Consider the following 17794-nt stretch of genomic DNA (forward strand, 5'->3'; position numbering starts at 1 on the left):
GTCATATCCAACTCTTTGTAAGCTCGTTTTGGGTTTTCTTGGCATAGATACTGGAATGGTTTACCATTTTGTTCTTCAGCTTATTTTACAGATGAAGAACTGAGGCAAACAAGGGTTAAATGACTTGCCCAAGGTCATATAGCTAGTGTTTGAGGCTGGACTCAGGTTCTCCTGACTACAGGGTTGGCATGCTACTAGCTGCCCTACACATAGAGTTAAGGTGACTTTGGCAGGGAAGGTACCCATAGATGGTGGAATGAAAAATGGCTTATATAAAAGGCAATGCTTAAGCAGAGTTTTAATGGAACCTATCGTCAATAATGAACTATAAGCAATTTTGATTGGACAAAAAGAATCTGTAGTGAATTCTAACAGGAAAATATATCTGAAAGCTTTTCCTTTAAGTTATCCATGTTGTTGAAAAAGCATCTGACCTATTATCAATACACTGGAGTAAATATGATATGTTAATAATGGGTGAAATCCCATCTTTCTTATTTGTTATCTGTGCAATTTTGGACAAATTAACATCTCTGAACCTGATCTTCCTCATCTGTAAAATGAGTGAATTTATACTAAATGGTCTCCCAACTTTTAATTCTGTGTTTCTGTGCTTCAGAATGATTAACTGTTGGTTCATTTGAGGAAACGCAAATATATTTAGAGCAACTCATTATAACAAAATCCCAGTATGAGAAAGTAATCTGTTCATTGCTGTACTTTCATACACAAGATTTATCTTTGACTGAACCCTTTTTTCTGGTAAGATATATACATATATATATATATATATATATATATATATATATATATATATATATATATATATATATATAAAATTTTGTTGACACATATAAAAATTATTTGCCTAACGGTGGTTTTTACTCAATTTCTATAAAACACCCCTAAATAAAGTCTGATCTTGCTAGTTCATAATATTAATTCCATTTGTCATGATCTCAGATTTGCTCTTGTAGATTGGGGACAGGAAGGGTGTTTAAAAATACCTGCCACAGTCGATAAGGAAATCCTTTCCCCCCTAAAGATATTAAGGTCAATGAACAAAGAGACAAGTTCAAGTAAGCAGCACTTGGATTTATATACATCATTATATTTTTATATGTGTTATGTACTATGTGTATTTGTATACAAATAATTTCTATTTATATATTTGTATATTTATATAAAAATAAACAAATATAGAAATATAATGAATGATTAAAATAATATTTTTATATAATTTTATAATATATGATCTTATATTTGGAGCTGGAATGAATCTTAGATGTCATTAAACCAATTCCAGGATAGAGAAAGAAAAAGGAAGAACAAAATGCCCAATTAACATATATTCAAATTTGAAGGCACTTGTTTTTTTCTCCTTCTTCTTGCTCCCAACTAGTCAGGCATCTTATGAAACAATCTAGTAGGGTTCTCAGTGGTCTGAAGAGAATTTCAGCACCAAACTCTCATTCAATTCAGTTGAACATACACTTGCTGAGCATGTCTTACTACAGGCATACCTCATTTAACTGCACTTTGTTTTACTGCATTTTGCAGATGTTGTGTTTTTTATAAATTGAAGGTTTGTGGCAACTCTGTTGAGCAAGTCTATCAATGTCATTCTTCTAACAGTATGTGCTCACATCATGTCTCTGTGTCACATTTTGGTAATTCTTGCAATATTTCAAACTTTTTTATTATTATTAAATCTGTTATGGTGATCTGTGAATCAGTGATCTTTGATGTTACTATTGTAATTATTTTGGGGCACCACAGACCACACCCATATAAGAGAGAAACTTAATTAATAAATGTTGTGTGTATTCCCCTTTTCTCTCTTTCTCCTTGGGTCTCGCTATTCCCTAAGGCACAACAATATTGCAACCAGGCCAATTAATAACCCTACAGTGGCTTCTAAGTGTTTAATTGAACAGAAGAGTCAATTGATGCAGCAAACTTCATCATTGTCACAGCCACCCCAATCTTTAGCAACCACCACCATGATCAGTCAGCAGCCATCAACATTAATGCCTCCACCAGCAAAAAGATCATGAGTCACTGAAGGCTCAGATTATTGTTAGCATTTTTTTTTAGCAATAAAGCATTTTTAAATTTAAATATATACATTGTTTTTTTAATACTATTGCACACTTAATAGACTACAATATAGTATAAACATAACTTCTATATGCACTGGGAAATAAAAAATTCATGTGACTTGCTTTATTGTGATATTTGCTTTATTTCAATTATCTGGAACTGAACTCAGATTATTTCTAAGGTATACCTGTATAAGAGGAATAAAGAAGAGTGCATGTGAAAACACCTGTTAAGGCAAGAGAAAGTAGTCTACTTTGACTGAAGCCCACGGTGTGTGAAGAGAGATAAATGACTAGGAGTGTAAAGAGCCAGATCAGGGTAGGGAACCTGCGGCCTCAAGGTCGCATGTGGCCCTCTAGGTCCTCAAGTGTGGGCAGCCTTTTGACTGAATCCAAACTCCACAGAACAAATCCCCTTAATAAAAGGATTTGTTCTGTAAAACTTGGACTCAGTCAAAGCGCTGCCCACACTTGAGGACCTAGAAGGCCATATGTGGCCTCAAGGCCGAATGTTCTCCACCCCTGGGCCAGATCATGGAAGGTCCTCACTTATAAGCTGAGATACTTAAGCTTTTATTCAGTAGGTAATAGGCAATTACTGAAGGTTTGTTTTTTGTTTTGTTTCTTGGCTGAGAGGGAGAGAAAAGGAGAAAATAACATATTATCAGGCCTGTCCTACAGGAAAATTAATGTGAAGTAACACGTAGGTTGGTTTGGAGAATGTAGAACTTGAAAGCAAGGGGATCAGTTAGATGGTTATTCAGCAGTCTGGGTAAGAAGTAATGATGTTCTCATCAAGAGTGGGAATGAGACAAAAAGGATAGGTATGACACATACTAATAAAACAAAATGATAAGATTGACTGGATGGGGTGGAAGGAAGAAAAGGAGCTAAAATGTCGCCAACATAGGAGAAATGCATAAATGAGGGGATAATAATTATATTAGATAAAGGTTAAATAAAGCATTTATTAAGCACTTGTGTACCTGACACTCTGCAAAACTAGGGAAGTTATGGGCTACGTATAAAGTGGTGCATTTAAATGTTGCATACAGCTAGTGGCACAGTGGATAGAATGTTGGACTTGGTGGTGATGGTGATGTGTGTGTGTGTGTGTGTGTGTGTGTGTGTATTTGTGTATCACACTCTATCACAGTTCTCTTGTCTTTGGTCTGGTTGTTTCTTTCCCTTGCCAACTCTTTTCTCTCTTGTCACATCACTTCAAATAAGAGTGAACGTAAAGTGTTTTTGCAAAACTTAAAGAACTCTATGTTATCTATTATCATCATGTTGAAATTGTATCTTATTCTGGTCCCCTGATCATACCCTCCCCCTTCTATTGAGAAGAGTAAGTTTATAAGTAGCCAGAATAAAGGAAGTAAGATTGCAAAGGGGGTCGCAGAAATCATGTACAGATCAACGGAACATAATCTGTAAACTGTATTATACATTAACCCAATTATATATAATATGTATTATTATTATATGTTAACCAAAAATCATATCCTAGTAATACATGCTAAATCATAAAACACTATCTAGGCTTTGCTGTCAGGGCCTTTTGGTCCTATGATATGTAAATCTCAGATAATGTCCAGACATCCACAGTAAGGCAAGCAGAAAAGCAAATGGTGTTGGTAATGTTGAGATAATGTAGACCAGTTAACTTTAAAGTTTTCCTGACAACTTTGAGATGTATTTGGGTATGTTAATAATTAACCCCAAGATGACATGGATTAAAAGTTAGTTTGTTCCCCACAAAACCCATATAAAAATGAGACCCCAAACTCCTGACCCCTGATCATGTTTCCATCTCACCATCTGGGTCCATGCTGCTGAGTGCCCCAACTAAATCTGTGGTAATGGAAGTGACTCTTTGTGCTTCTCCCCCAACCCCCATCCCTATCCCCATACTGCCTTCCTTTGTCATTTTATCCCTGGTACCATGCCATCTGACTCTGTGCCCATTTAGCCACTTGTCTGTGTAACTTCTGTGCCTGATTGCCCCTGCACCCCTTGTGCCTTATGAAAGTGTGATCATGGGCTCACTTTCTGCTGGCATTGTGGCCTTTCCCAGTAAGTATCCAAAGACTTGGGTATACATACCCATACACTTCATAATTCCATAAACTAACTGGCAACTAGATCATCATCATCACCATCATCTCTCAATTTTATTAATTTTCTGTACTAACATCTTTGTGCCTGAGTAAAGTTGTCACTGGCTTCAAGGGGCTAAGTGCTGTGGTCATTTGTAAATGAGCCAGGGTAGTCAGTTGAACTAACAAAGGATATCAGGGCCATGAGGAGTGATAACCCCAAAAGTGGTGTGACCTGGTGATAGCTGCTTAGGGAACTATTCCCTAGAGGACAGAAGAATATACCAGGAACAGACCTAGGCCTTGTGGCCTAGTCGTCTAGTGAACACGAACTAAGAGTTATAGAAGATTATACTACTCGATAAACTTTAGTGGCTCCATATTATCTCTAGGATTAAATATAAAATCCCCTGTTTAGCTTTTAAAGTCCTTCACAACCTGGTCCCTTTACCCTTCTCCTTAAACCTTAACTCCCCCCTCCACACACTCTGAGATCCAGTAACACTGACCACCCTGTTGTTCTTCATACAAGATATTCCATCTCCCAACTCTAGGCATTTTCACTGGTTGTCTCCTATACCCGGAACTCTCTCCCTCCTCATCTGCACCTCCTGGCTTCCCTGACTTCTGTCAAGTCCCAGTCAAAGTCCCATCTTCTGCAAGGGCCTTTCCCAGTCTTCCTAAGCTTAGTGCCTTTCCTCTGAGACTACGCCAAAGACATACTGTATACATCTTGTTCATACATGATTGTTTGCACGCTGTCTTTCTCATTAGACTGGGAGTATCTTGAGACCACGGGTTGTGCCTTTCTTTGTATCCTCAGGGTTTAGCATGGTATGTGGCACATAGTAGGCACTTAATAAATGCTCGTTGACTGACTGAAGAGAGACTGAGAAGTCCGGACGTGGATGGAGAGAGAAGTCTCATTACATATATAATGAAACATATGTAATAGTCAGGGAAGTCAACACTTTAGATAGAATTACAGTGAATGGATGAGTCGGTTGGTCAGAATTACACTCGACAAGTTCAGAAAAACTCTTTGCAACTCTCTTACTTCAGTTTCATAGTATGCCTTATATTAGTCATCAGCACAAATATCTCATCTTTTCTACTAGGCTGCAAACTCCACTGTATATGAGGAATGTGTCATATATCCATCTTTTCAATTCCCACAAAGATGATTCAATATTTGCTGAATGGATATGACAATTCTAATTAATGGACATTAGCGCAGCAATTGCCACTCCTGTAGTGGCAAAATACCTTCATACTCTGTCTCTCCCATTTTTGATAAATCCAGGGGCAGCTAGGTGGTGCAGTGGATAGAGCACTGGCCCTGGAGTGAAGAGGACCTGAATTCAAATCTGACCTCAGACACATGACACGTACTAGCTGTGTGACCTTGGGTAAGTCGCTTAACCCCGACTGCCTCACCAAAAAAGCCAAAAAAAAAAAAAATCCAGTTAAGCCTCAGTTACATTTCACATCAATATTCGAGAATTAGAATCAAAAGCCTAATAATGAAATAGCTTGTACTTACACACAGTATCTTAAAGTTTGCAGGGCCCTTTACAAATTTATCTCATTTTATCCTCACAATAACCCAGGGATGAAGATGCTATTATTATCCCCATTTTACAGATCAGGAAACTGAGGAAGACAGAGATTGAACAACTTGCCCAGGCACAAACAAGTAGTGTCCTACGTAGGACTTGAATTCTAGTCTTCCTTACTCCAAATTTATCATTCTATCCACTGTTGACTTAGCTGCCTAAAAAATTTTACAGTATTAGTTCCCTCTGCTCATATCCTAGTAGAAGATTTGGGGGAGGGGGTGGATAGAAGAGGTAAGGGAGAAAAGGAGCAGAGAATGGTAAGCTTTATTAGTGTGAGTCAAGGCAAATTTTTTAAAAAAAGGGGCTCCACTACAAGGAATTTTGTTAAACAGGAAAAAGACAGTAAAAATTATAGTACAGTTTCCAAACTTTTTACAAGATTCCAGAAAGTAACACTTCATCATTAAAAGTGTTTCCTAAAGTACTTTCTTAAAGAAGCTACTAGCTAAATGCTGAAGACGAAACCATACAATTCAAGTTTCTTCTAAATGTCTTGGTTAAGGCACTTCACCTACATAACTTTAAATAAAGTATCCATACAAAATAACATACTTCTGTTTCCTAAATTTTACTACCTAGAAATTATGGCCAACATGCTGGAAAATTTTCCCACAAGAAACTGACAAGGTCATATATTTCCCACAAAACTCTAGAATTCTCCAAGCTTTTTCCCCCTAAACTCTGTTATTAGGCAATTTTTTTTGTCAAATATTTTCTTTCACATTCTAATATTTTTAAAATATGTATACTTTAATACAGTTACCAATTGATTGAATTGGCTTTTAATCTATGAAGACAAAACACTACAAATACATTTTTCTAGCATTTTTATCTTTGTTCTTATGTTTCTTCTTTTGGCTAATATAAAAAAATATATAAACTCTATTTACCAATGAGAGGAAATTAAGGTTCACAGGAAAAGTCACATCAAAGAGTAGCAATACTATAGACAGGAGGACACTGTACTTTTATCATTCTATTTTAATCAAAGCCTACCTGCTACTCTTTGTAGTAAAACATATTATCCATACAACTATGCAGAAGTTTAAAAAGCAAACCTCTAAAGAGCTTTTCATCACACATGTAAATTGAGTTATTTTTTAAAAGTTAGATCCTATTGCTATGATATGTTAATTGAATATTCTATAATAATCAAATATATTTAAGTCACCTACTACAAATCATTAACTAAGCAAAGACACTGGTAAGCTAACATAGCATTAAAACTAAGAAACATCTTTCTACCTATAGGTTTTTTGCTTGGGGGGCATTTGGGACTAATTTATTTTGGTTTGAGTTTTTGTGGGAGACAGAGAACATCTGAAGTTATACACTTAGCACGGAGCCTGGAAAACAGTAGGTGTTTAATCAATGTTTATTGACTGACTGACCCCAAATGTTCTTTGAAAAGGATAGTATCCCAGCAAAAACATTTCAAAATAGTTTATAATGCTAAATTTAAAGCATTACAATTTTCCCCCAAAAAATGTAAAAATTCTGATGCCAATACAATCATGGGGTTATTTAATACCATTCACAACCCTAGAGATCTGAAGGAAATCTAAGAATTCTAAGAGGTAGAAATGAGAAGGGAGTGCATTCCAGGGGACTACCAAAAGCATGAAAGCAGGATGATGGAATGCTGAATTTAAGGAACAGCTAGTTGGGCTGTTTGGCTTGAATGATATTTTGCCATACTTTTAACGTGTTCGATTCAACTCTGAGCTGATGATTAATGCCTGTCTTTTGTGCACTTCTGTCTTCAAAAGGAAAAATGACTTGTACTCTCTAGGCTACTCTATTCTTCTTATTAGTGCACTCTCTCTCTCTCTCCCCCTCTCTTCACACTACCTTATATTTACTCATCTGTGTACATGTACAAATCAGAATTCATTATCTTTCCCTCCAAATTATCCTCCTCCTCTTCTAAACTTCCCTCTTACTATCAAGGGTACTACCATCCTTCTAGTCACACAGATTCATGGTACTGGGGTCATTCCTGACCCCTCACTCAATACATCCACAAACCCTCACTCTCCCTCACCCCATACATCCAATCAGTTGCCAAATTTTGTCATTTTTGCCTTTACAATATCTCTTCTATTCATCCCCTTCTCTCTGCTGACACCATCACTACCCCAGTTCAAGCCCAAAACACCTCTTGTCTGGACAACTGCAATAGCCTTCTAATTACTTTCCCTGACCCTAGTCTCTCCCCATTCTAATACATCTTCTATGCAGTTGCCAAAGTAATTTTCCTAAAGCATGGGTATGACTATTACCCTCATTCTATAAACCCTAGTAGCTCCCTATTAACCCAAGAATTAAGTAGGAAAACAAAACAAGCAAAAACATCACCACCACTTTTGTTTACCATGTAAAACTCTTCACAACTGGGCTTCCTCCTCCTTTCCAGGCTTCTTTAAAGCACTCTAACATTTAGCCATACTGGTCTACTTGCCATTCTGTATACACAATACTCCATTTTCCCATTTTGGTGACTTTGCACTAGTTAAACCCCATTCCTGGAATGCTCTTCCTCCTCACCGTCATCTCTTAGAGACCCTGGTTTACTCTAAATTTCAATTCAAATGTAACCTTCTTCTGTAGGAGGCTTTTTTCTAATGAAAGAAGGTAACATTTATAGGTGAGCTTGAAAGTGTGTGAATATGGGGGGGAGAAGGGGTAGAGGGGAAGAAGGATGAGGAGGGGGTAGAGGGCAAAGCAACAGAAGAGAAGAACGATGAGAAATCTAGAGAGTGAGTCCTGGTATGAATCAAATGAAGTATGGCTGCAGACCTTCTTAAAATGGTGGTCCGAGGGAAATGAATCCCCAGTCAGGAAAATTGGGATATTCCACAGTGGCAGCACAGAAGGTGAAGAGAAGTCTGGCGATTAAGTCTAGAAGTGAGTGCATTCCCAGCACCCAGTACAGTGCCTTTACATATAATAAGTGCTTAATAAATGCTTTTAATTGAATTAGGCTAAAATAGTATAGTAGTAATAGAAATCACCTAATAAATTAATAGAAATTCCTTTTGTACCATTAAATTCTAAAGAACTGAGAAAAAGAATTCTTTTTTAATAAAGTCTAATGTCAAACTTATACAATTTTGCCTAAAGGCATGCTCCCTTCAACACATGATATTCTTTACAAGTCAAGATATCTATATGTTCTAAAAAATAATACATGTATAATAAACTACAATTTATTGAAAGGAAGTATATTCCATATTATAATACTTCTAGATAAGGATAAGTATATCAAACTACATTCTGAACTTCTCTCAAATAAGCCCATTTTTTTGGAGAGTGACAGAATCTACATTTAGAAATAATGAACTGTTAACTCTCAATACTGAAATTCTCTCTTGACCTCAAGCTGCAGTAATGACAGCCCCATTTGTAAATAGTTCAACCATAATCCGGCAACTTAAATGTTACTAAAGAAGAAAACGCTAAGGGACTAGGTTATTAAAAAAGGAAGTTGAGAATCTGTGCTACCCAACTCTGAAACTGTTTTCTGATAACTCTAACAAAATTCCTACAGGATCATCCAGCCTCAGCCCTAACAAAGCATCCCAGACAAAACTGGTAACTTGGCCTCATTTCATTGTCAATGCCTAATTTACCGACTGAACAAAGATTCAAGGTGCTACTGCCCCCTTTATCTGTCTCAGTGGTATGCTATACATTTCCTAGAGGCCAACTTGTCTAATTATTATTTTACAGATGAGGAAACTAAGGCCAAGGAGGTTAGGTGACTTGCCCAAAGTCTCACAGTTAGTAAGCATCATAAGTGGGATTTGAACTCAGGTCCTCTGACTCAGAACCATTACTTCTTTCTACCTTACTGTGCTGCCTTGGCCTACTCACTCACACTCTCAGTCCCTTGACAAAATCTAAAATACAGGTAGGAGTTGGCACTTGGCATTCAGTCAGGATGGAAACAGATGTATGTCACTGAAAGAAGCTTGGGTGGTCAAGTTCTTTGGCCATATCCTTAGCCATACACAACTGAAGCTTTTTTATTTCTAACTCATCCAAGAAATTCCATCGCAACCATGGTAGGCACCTAATGTTAATACAACTGAGGGGTGGGGTGAGGTGGGAAAGGCTCGTGAAATGAAAAACTCTTTAAATACTTCTCTCTAAGTAAATGGCATATAAACTAGAATGAAAAGTCCTCATTTGACCTTTTGAAAAATTGGTCCTTTTTTTCTTTGGCCCAGTCTTGAAAAAAGCCCTAAGTTTCAGGTGTTTTTATAAACACCTGTTTTTACACATAAATTTCTTCTTTCTGACTCACAGCAGGTAGTTAACCACTAGCCAAATTAAACTATTCATCGAAATAGCTCATTTTTAGACTCCGTTGTCTACAATAACACATATGAATGTTCTTTTACATTTTTTTTAAGGCTGTGGGATAAGGAGGAGTGTGCTTGGGCTAGGCAGTGGTGAAAGTTGTGAGCATCTAAGTATCCTTACTAAGTTTCTGGGTAATCTTCCCATTTCAACTATTAATGGGATAAAAGGTTAGGGAAATAGTAAGGTATTTAATGAATTAATCCCATTTTAAAAACAGGAAGAGTTGAGTCAATTCCATTCAACAAACACTTATTAAGTGCTTATTATTTGCAGAGCAGTATGCTAAGCCTCCAGTGAAATACAAAGAAAAATCCAAAGATATAGGGCACCTTTCCAACCTTTTCCCGCAAAGAGTTATGCTAGTGTGTGGGACAGTGACCCCAACCCAAATTAAACTCAGAGACTTCTCAAGGTGGAAAGCAAAGGTTACTTTTATTACAATCTCACGAGATGGCTGTCTGCTCCTTCGATACACGTGGAGAGAGAGAGAGAGAGAGACGTGTAACAGGGGCCGCCTTATAAAAGCAATTCTCTGCTCATCGCAAACAAGTCTTCACCCACCACTATCCCTTACCCCTTAACTGGGGGTGGGCTTACATTCTAACTGGGAGGTGGGGCTTACATTCTAAGCTTGAAAGTTTCTTCCTATCCTCTTAACCGGGAGGTGGGGCTTATTCTTTCTGTTAAGTGCTTAAAAACAGCGTCTGAGTGGGGGAGGATTTTGAAAGTAATAATCAAGAATTATTGGACCCTTTGAGCAGCCTTCACTTCTGAGAGTTCCTTTCTCACACTACCTTCTGAACTTATTACCTTAATTACACTGAGAAGTCTTCACTGGGACATCCCATTCACTAGGTATGGTTAAATGGGGGTTGGACCTGTATTCAAATCCTACCTTCAATCCTCTTATCGTGGCCAAAACATTTATTCAATCAACCAATAAGCATTTATTAAGTGCCTACTATGTGTGAGACACCAAGCTAGGGGCTAGAGACACAGCCTTCAAAGACCTTTCCTTCTACTGGGGGTGAGAGTGGTGGGGATACCAACCGGTCACGGATAAGTAAATTCAGGATGTATATATATATATATACAAAATAAACAAAAGTAACTAAGGAGCATAGCACTAATGACCAAGAATCAGGACAAGCATCTGAAAAGGAGTCCTAACTTTTCTGTCTCAATTTACTCATTTATAAAATGTGGCTAAACAGACCTACAGTACTTGAGAGCATTTTTGTAAAGATTAAATAAGAAAATGTACTAAAGCATTTTGCAAACCTTAAAGTGCTATATAAATGTTAACTATGGTTCTGGCTATTGTTACAATAGTGAGCATAAGTGCATAAGAAATACACAAATAAAATTCCACGGGTCATTTCAGTTTTTGTTGTTCAGTTTCACGCATCCCTTTAGAGTTCAGAAAAGTAACTAACTTGAACACTGGAAGAGAGCAATCATAGGAGCCACAGTTTGGCCATCTACAATTCAAGGCATAAAACCAAGTGATCCCCAAGGTTCCTTTCAGCTCTCATGAGTCTATGAAATACTATAACTATATGATTATTCTCTATCAGGAATTTTTAGGTGGTAATATAATGCTACTTAAGGTGGGAAGGAACACGTGAGGCAAAAATTTCAAAAGCAGAAGTAATATTAGCTGGTTTCTAGATTTGTGAAAACACTATTCATATTCAAAGAAATGAAAAACACTCAGGTTACAGAGTTTAGAGCACTCTGTTTTAAGTCAAGTGGAGTTTCATGCTAAAGCCACAGGCTAGTCACTTCAAACAACTACAAAAAAAATCTCGAATAAAAATAGTTTTAAACCTACAATTGGGTGAGGCACGGTTAACAAATTCTGATGCTACAATATATTTTGGTCAAGACAGGACCTCTTAAGTGACTAACAAAGCAAAGAGTTGCCAGATCCTTATGCTGAAATAAATACACTATTTGGTTGAATACCCAGGATTTAACCAAAAAAAGGCACCACAAGTTCAAGTGTTAAAGGGCCTAGACACTGGAATTTAAAGAATGACAAATACCCACCAATGTTTACAAGTTTTTGAAAAAACTAAAAGGAGTCATGTACTTGCAAATACCCACATACTTAACCACATTTGTATATTCTATATTTATGTACTAAATCCTCTGGAAACATGGAAATGACCTAGTCCAAGTTCCTGATTTTACAGTGGAGGGAAGTGAGCCACAGGGAAGTTAATGACTTCTCCAAGGTCCCAGGAAATATCAAAACTGGGATTTGGACCTAGGTCCTATAATGCCACACTGGACTAGGACCCAGGCTCTTAAATTTCAGTCCAGCACTCTTTCCATTACACCACAGGGCCTCAGGCCCTCATACATCTCACTTGGACTAGTGAAATGGCCTCCTATTAGGCATCTCGGATTCTAGTCTCTCTGCTATCCAATTAAACCTCCACTCAGCTGCCAAAACCATTTCCTTAAGGTACAAATCTGAGTAAGTTATTAGCTTGCTTAAATACCTTAAATGATTCCCTTAGCCTGGCATTTGAGGCCCTTAACAACGTGGCTTCTACCTACCCTTCCAGCACACTATTCTCCTTTATGAAGTCTACGTTCCTGCCAAATTGTTCCCCAAAGTTGGCACCCCAGCTCCTGGTTCCATATATTGATAACCCTAGCCATACAAAGCTCTGAGGGTTTGTTTGGTTTTTTTTAAATTTCTAACTGATCCAAGAAACTCCATCTCAACCACAGCACAATGTGGGCAGTAGGGGATAGAGGGAGAGGCTTTGTGTGAACAAACTATCCCCTCACAACAGGAATGCACTGCCTCTTCATCTTTGAAGGATCTTATTTCCAAGTTTGGGTAAGGTGCTACTTTCACGAGGCTATCCTAATCTCCCCAGTGAAGGGTCCCTCCATCCTCAGTCTTCCTTGTGCTATACTGGACCACATGCTCTGGACTTACTCTCCCAACCCCAACTCATACTGGTAGGTCAGGTCCCCAGAATTTGACTATTAACATTCCCTCAGGGTTCAGTGGTAGCTCTGAGAGGCTGCGGTAGGGATAGGGAAGAAGGATATCTTTCTAATACCACAGCTTCGGAACTCTCCACCAGAATATTTCCCACCATAATTATCAGTTGTTATCAATTAATCAGCCAGATTTAACTAGCTTTTAGGAACAAGTATTTACTATGATGACATAGCTGATACAAAACAATTCCTCTCCCTACCCGCTCCCCCCCCCAAAAAAAGTTTGTAATGCACCCTCCCACAAGTACATACAGAATCCAGGGAAAAGTTGCCTCAAGTTTGGAGCACATTAATCAATCAACAAGCCTTTATTAAGCACCTCTATGTGCAGGTTGTTTGTCCTTTGTTCTCAAGGAGGACCATGACATGAGGAAGGTGATGACATGACTTGCAAGTGAATTGGATTGGGGGGTTGGGTGCTGTGCAAAGTCACCAGCCTCACTTTCTCCTGGGGAGCCATCTGGGTACAGTGGCAAGATACATATCAGGACAACTGGAGAGACTCCAGGTTACTGTGCTAAATGCTAGGGAAATGTCACAAAGAGATTCTGGAAGTCCTTTTCTCCCCTTCATGGGCTACTCAAGAAATTCCTCTTAGCTATGATTTCTGCTGGGCTCCTTTTAGAGCCCTGAATCTGCCTTTCCTCATCTCCCCCAGGCTATCCTCAACTCCCTGTGCAGATACTAATGCCAGGCACCGATGTCCCAAGGACAGTTTAGGAAAAGGAGAGCAAAGCTGAACAATTCATTCTCTGGCTTTGTATGGTAGCTAGTACACAGTAAGCACTCAATAAATGACTGCTGACTTGACAATTCTACCACTAAGCTGTGGATGCTCAAAGTCCTGATTCCAAATTAGTTTCCTGCTTTTGTACAAGTTCCACAACCAACCCAGACTTCTATATCACCAAGTTGAAAGGACTTGAGTCAACTGAGAGGTCCAGTTCACATCTCTGTTTGGTTGATTTCCATTGAGATGTGTTCTCACCTGACAACATACCTCTGTTTGGTTGATTTCCACTGAGATGCGTTCTCATCTGACAAGGGCTGTCATTTATTTTGAGTGGGGTAAAGTGATTTCACAGATTGACTCAATCAGTCTCTACTCTGACATTTTTATTTGTGGAGAGAAAAATGGCCTCAAACTCAGGAAGATCAGAGAGTAGGCTCAGTCCCTTTCTCTATCTGTACATGCCATCCTCTCTGTACTCCTCAAAATGGAAAATGTTTAAAGTTAAGGCAAGTTTCCTTTGTGTCTTTTTATCCCCTGCTGCTAACATAGTAAATTGCACATAGTAGGTATTTAATGAACACGGGTTGATTTAAATTGAATGGGACACAGGATAGGAATACAAGACTAAGACTCATTATTTATGAGGTTCAACAATGTAGTCAGTCAACAAGCATTGCAACAGTGACCATGGAAAATACAGCTCCCCTGGGCTGGACACACAGAGACCAAAAATGACAACTGGATACCGAAACATCTGTTGTGTGGTGAACTGAAGTGTGGCAACCAGAGTACAGAGGGGAGAAGAACTGCTGTAATGACATCCTGAAAGAGGTTCAAACAGTGTGCCATAGTTGTGGGCTGTTGGGAAATAGAAGAAGCAGACAAAACAGCCTAGAGCTGAAATTCTAAATAAAGGACAGCCACAAGTCTGAGCGTCAGCATCACAAGCAGGGATCAGCTTGGCAAATTCCTAAGTATTCATTCAAACATCCTTTTAAGCTCATGGTAAAAGCCACTGTCTATTGTACCATTTCTCAACATAAAGATTAGCAGTATGTGGATGTATATGCACACACACACAACCATTGGTTTCTCATGACTACAGGTTAAGTCCAAATTCCTTAGGCTGCTATCTATGGTTTCCCCTGATCTGACCCCACTCTACTCACCCAATCTCATCTCCTACTATACCCCAACACGAAGCATTCCCCAGGGCTAGACTTGTATCATCACTGTTCCTTGATCATTACCACTCTCATTTCCAGACATAAGATTTTCCTTTTGCTTTCTCTCTCCTTTTTTGCAACTTCAACACACAAATCTTCCTCTCTACCTATATAAATCTTAACTAGTCTTTAATGTATTGGTAAAATCCCATCTTACCCAGGGCCACTTTCACCTCATCATTATCTAAGCTTTTATAGCACTAATTCTAATATTTCATCATATAATTAGTTTATTGTTTCATTGGATTGTCTATTGGATTTGGGGAGCAAGAGCCACAGATTATATTTTTGTGTCACCTTCTGAAGATCTAAGCAGAGTAGGATGTACTTAATAAAAATTTGGTGAATAAATGAACTGAAATCTTGATAATTGCTCCAATTAGCCTGAACTGAGCCTAGGTATACATAAACATGTAAATATTTATAAATGTCTTCCCACTGGAACTGTAAAAAGAATGAAAGCTGGAGCTCAGCAAAATAGCGAAGGTCATTATTTCTACTGAGGCAATAAGAATTCCTTAGACTAAGTTTTCATGAAATAACACACATACACACAGAAATAGCATGTTTTTTTAAATTTAATACCTGTGTTTTCCTTTAAAAAAACTGCACACCTGTAGATGTGGTCAAACTTTTAATATAGGTGGCCAGACTTTTAAACACAGGTGCTAAAAATGTTCATTCCAATTACTGGTCAGTCTTGGATTGAGACTTTATTTCACTATGCAGAAAAATAGAAATAATATACCTGTGCCTCTCTGTGGAATCCTATCCTTTTTGGCACAATCCGTCCATAAAGAACATTTTATGTGTTTTATTTTCAAAGTGTTTTTTGATCTAAAATCATGAAATAAAATATTATCTAAGTTTCAAACTGTAAGCCTAATGTCCTTATTCATTTACTCATGATCTCAGTACTTAGCACAATGCCTGGCACATAGTAAGCATATAATAAATGCTTGTTGACTGACTGATACTGAAACTATTATAGTATTGGTTCAGATTATACTGAGCATCCATTATTGTAATCTGTATTTGTGTTTTATTTTCATCAATGTAGAATGTTTCTTGCTGTGCTTTTCAAGACCTGTAAAAGTATTTCAATGAATTAAAAAAAAGTAGAAAGCAAACAGATTTCAAATCTAATCTAATATACCCTTAAGGCTTTTCTACAGATATCTACATTGCAGTAATATATTAATCAATACCAATGTTTAACTGTAAAATGTAAAGTCAACTGATGAATACAATGTATCAAGGCAAAGGGAAAATCTAAAAATGTAGGGTGGTATGTATGTAGCTATATACAAATATGTATATACACAAAAATTTGTGCTATGTTAAAAGCATGCTCCTGTTTCTGATGAATATAATTTAGCCACAGTAGAGTTTAAAATAATTAAAGTAAAATACTATCAATTTTGAATTTCCTTTTTTATACATTTTTACCAAATACTAAATTCTCTATCAAACATACCAAAAATCCTTAAAATCGATAAGAAACCTATAAGTTTGTCACATCCTTTTCTTGAATCAAATTAATAAGTGACAACTGCTTATACTATATAGTATCATTAAAAAAAATCTTTGAAACTTTCATGGGCTATACAGAAAATGAACAGAACTATATGGGTTACAACATCTTCCTCTATATCTGGTCAACGCCAATAAGTGATCACCTGAATAGAACAATAATCCATCAAATATGAAAGGTGCCATTATTTTCTTAGCTTACAGCCCTAAATATCTGAACAATAACTTAAGAGAAAAATGACAAAAATGTCATGCAATTTAAACTAAGACTACATAAGTCAAAGAGTCCCTTTTTCCAATAAAGAAACATAAGGAAAAGGGACATTCACATCATTTGGTGTGTCTGCCCAAATATAACTTTCCACCATAATTAGTGCTTACTACCTCTTTGGGAGGAGCTAACCCCATGTGTCACTTCATGTAACAAGTGAACAAACAGTATAAATACACCAGGGTGATTGTCGAAAGGACAACTTCTGCACTTCTCACTGGAGTGGAGGTACACACTGAGGAAGACTGAAAAACAATCTGCTAAGAATCCTGGCATTCTGGTAGGTCTCTAATTTGACTCAAATTCATCCTGCATCCATTTTAACTTGCAAAGCATAAACTTTTAGGAATTGATATTTATTCTATACAGATAAACACCAAATTGTCCTGCCTCTAAAAATTATTTTGAAAGGTTCTACTAGTCTGTCTAAATTGAAATGAGGTTGACATGATTGTTAGAGCTAACTGGTTCTACTGCTGATTTAGTGTTATTTTGAAGCTTCTGCTCAACTCTATTTCAAAGATCAAGAAATGTTTAAAATGTCATGAGTTTGTCATTTGAAAGTTCTGTATTCAATGAAAGTGTCAAATGAGACACAGAAAGTCTCCCAATTTTCAACAATTATTCACCTTGAAAATAATTTCAAAATAAGATAGAAACTGGCCCTGTGATCCTATTGGTATACAAGCATACCTATGTATGGTGTGGGCCCCTTATATACAGATATATAATTTTAGTGAGCTGCTTACAGCACTGAGAGACTGTTTCAAAATACAACTAAGAAATATGCTTAGAAAACAAAGAAACATAAACTGC

The 17794-nt window shown here is 37.4% G+C and overlaps 1 protein-coding gene across 1 annotated transcript in view; it reads right to left on the reverse strand.

The window, feature by feature from the left end:
- The window catches only part of NT5DC1 (5'-nucleotidase domain containing 1), a 245670-nt gene that overhangs the window by 178651 nt on the left and 49225 nt on the right, over positions 1–17794 (reverse strand). The gene's annotated exons all lie outside the window — the stretch shown is intronic.

Source organism: Phascolarctos cinereus, unplaced genomic scaffold (assembly GCF_003287225.1).
Source record: "Phascolarctos cinereus isolate Bilbo 61053 unplaced genomic scaffold, phaCin_HiC Scaffold_5;HRSCAF=322, whole genome shotgun sequence".
In the NCBI taxonomy this organism is placed as follows: Eukaryota; Metazoa; Chordata; class Mammalia; order Diprotodontia; family Phascolarctidae; genus Phascolarctos; species Phascolarctos cinereus.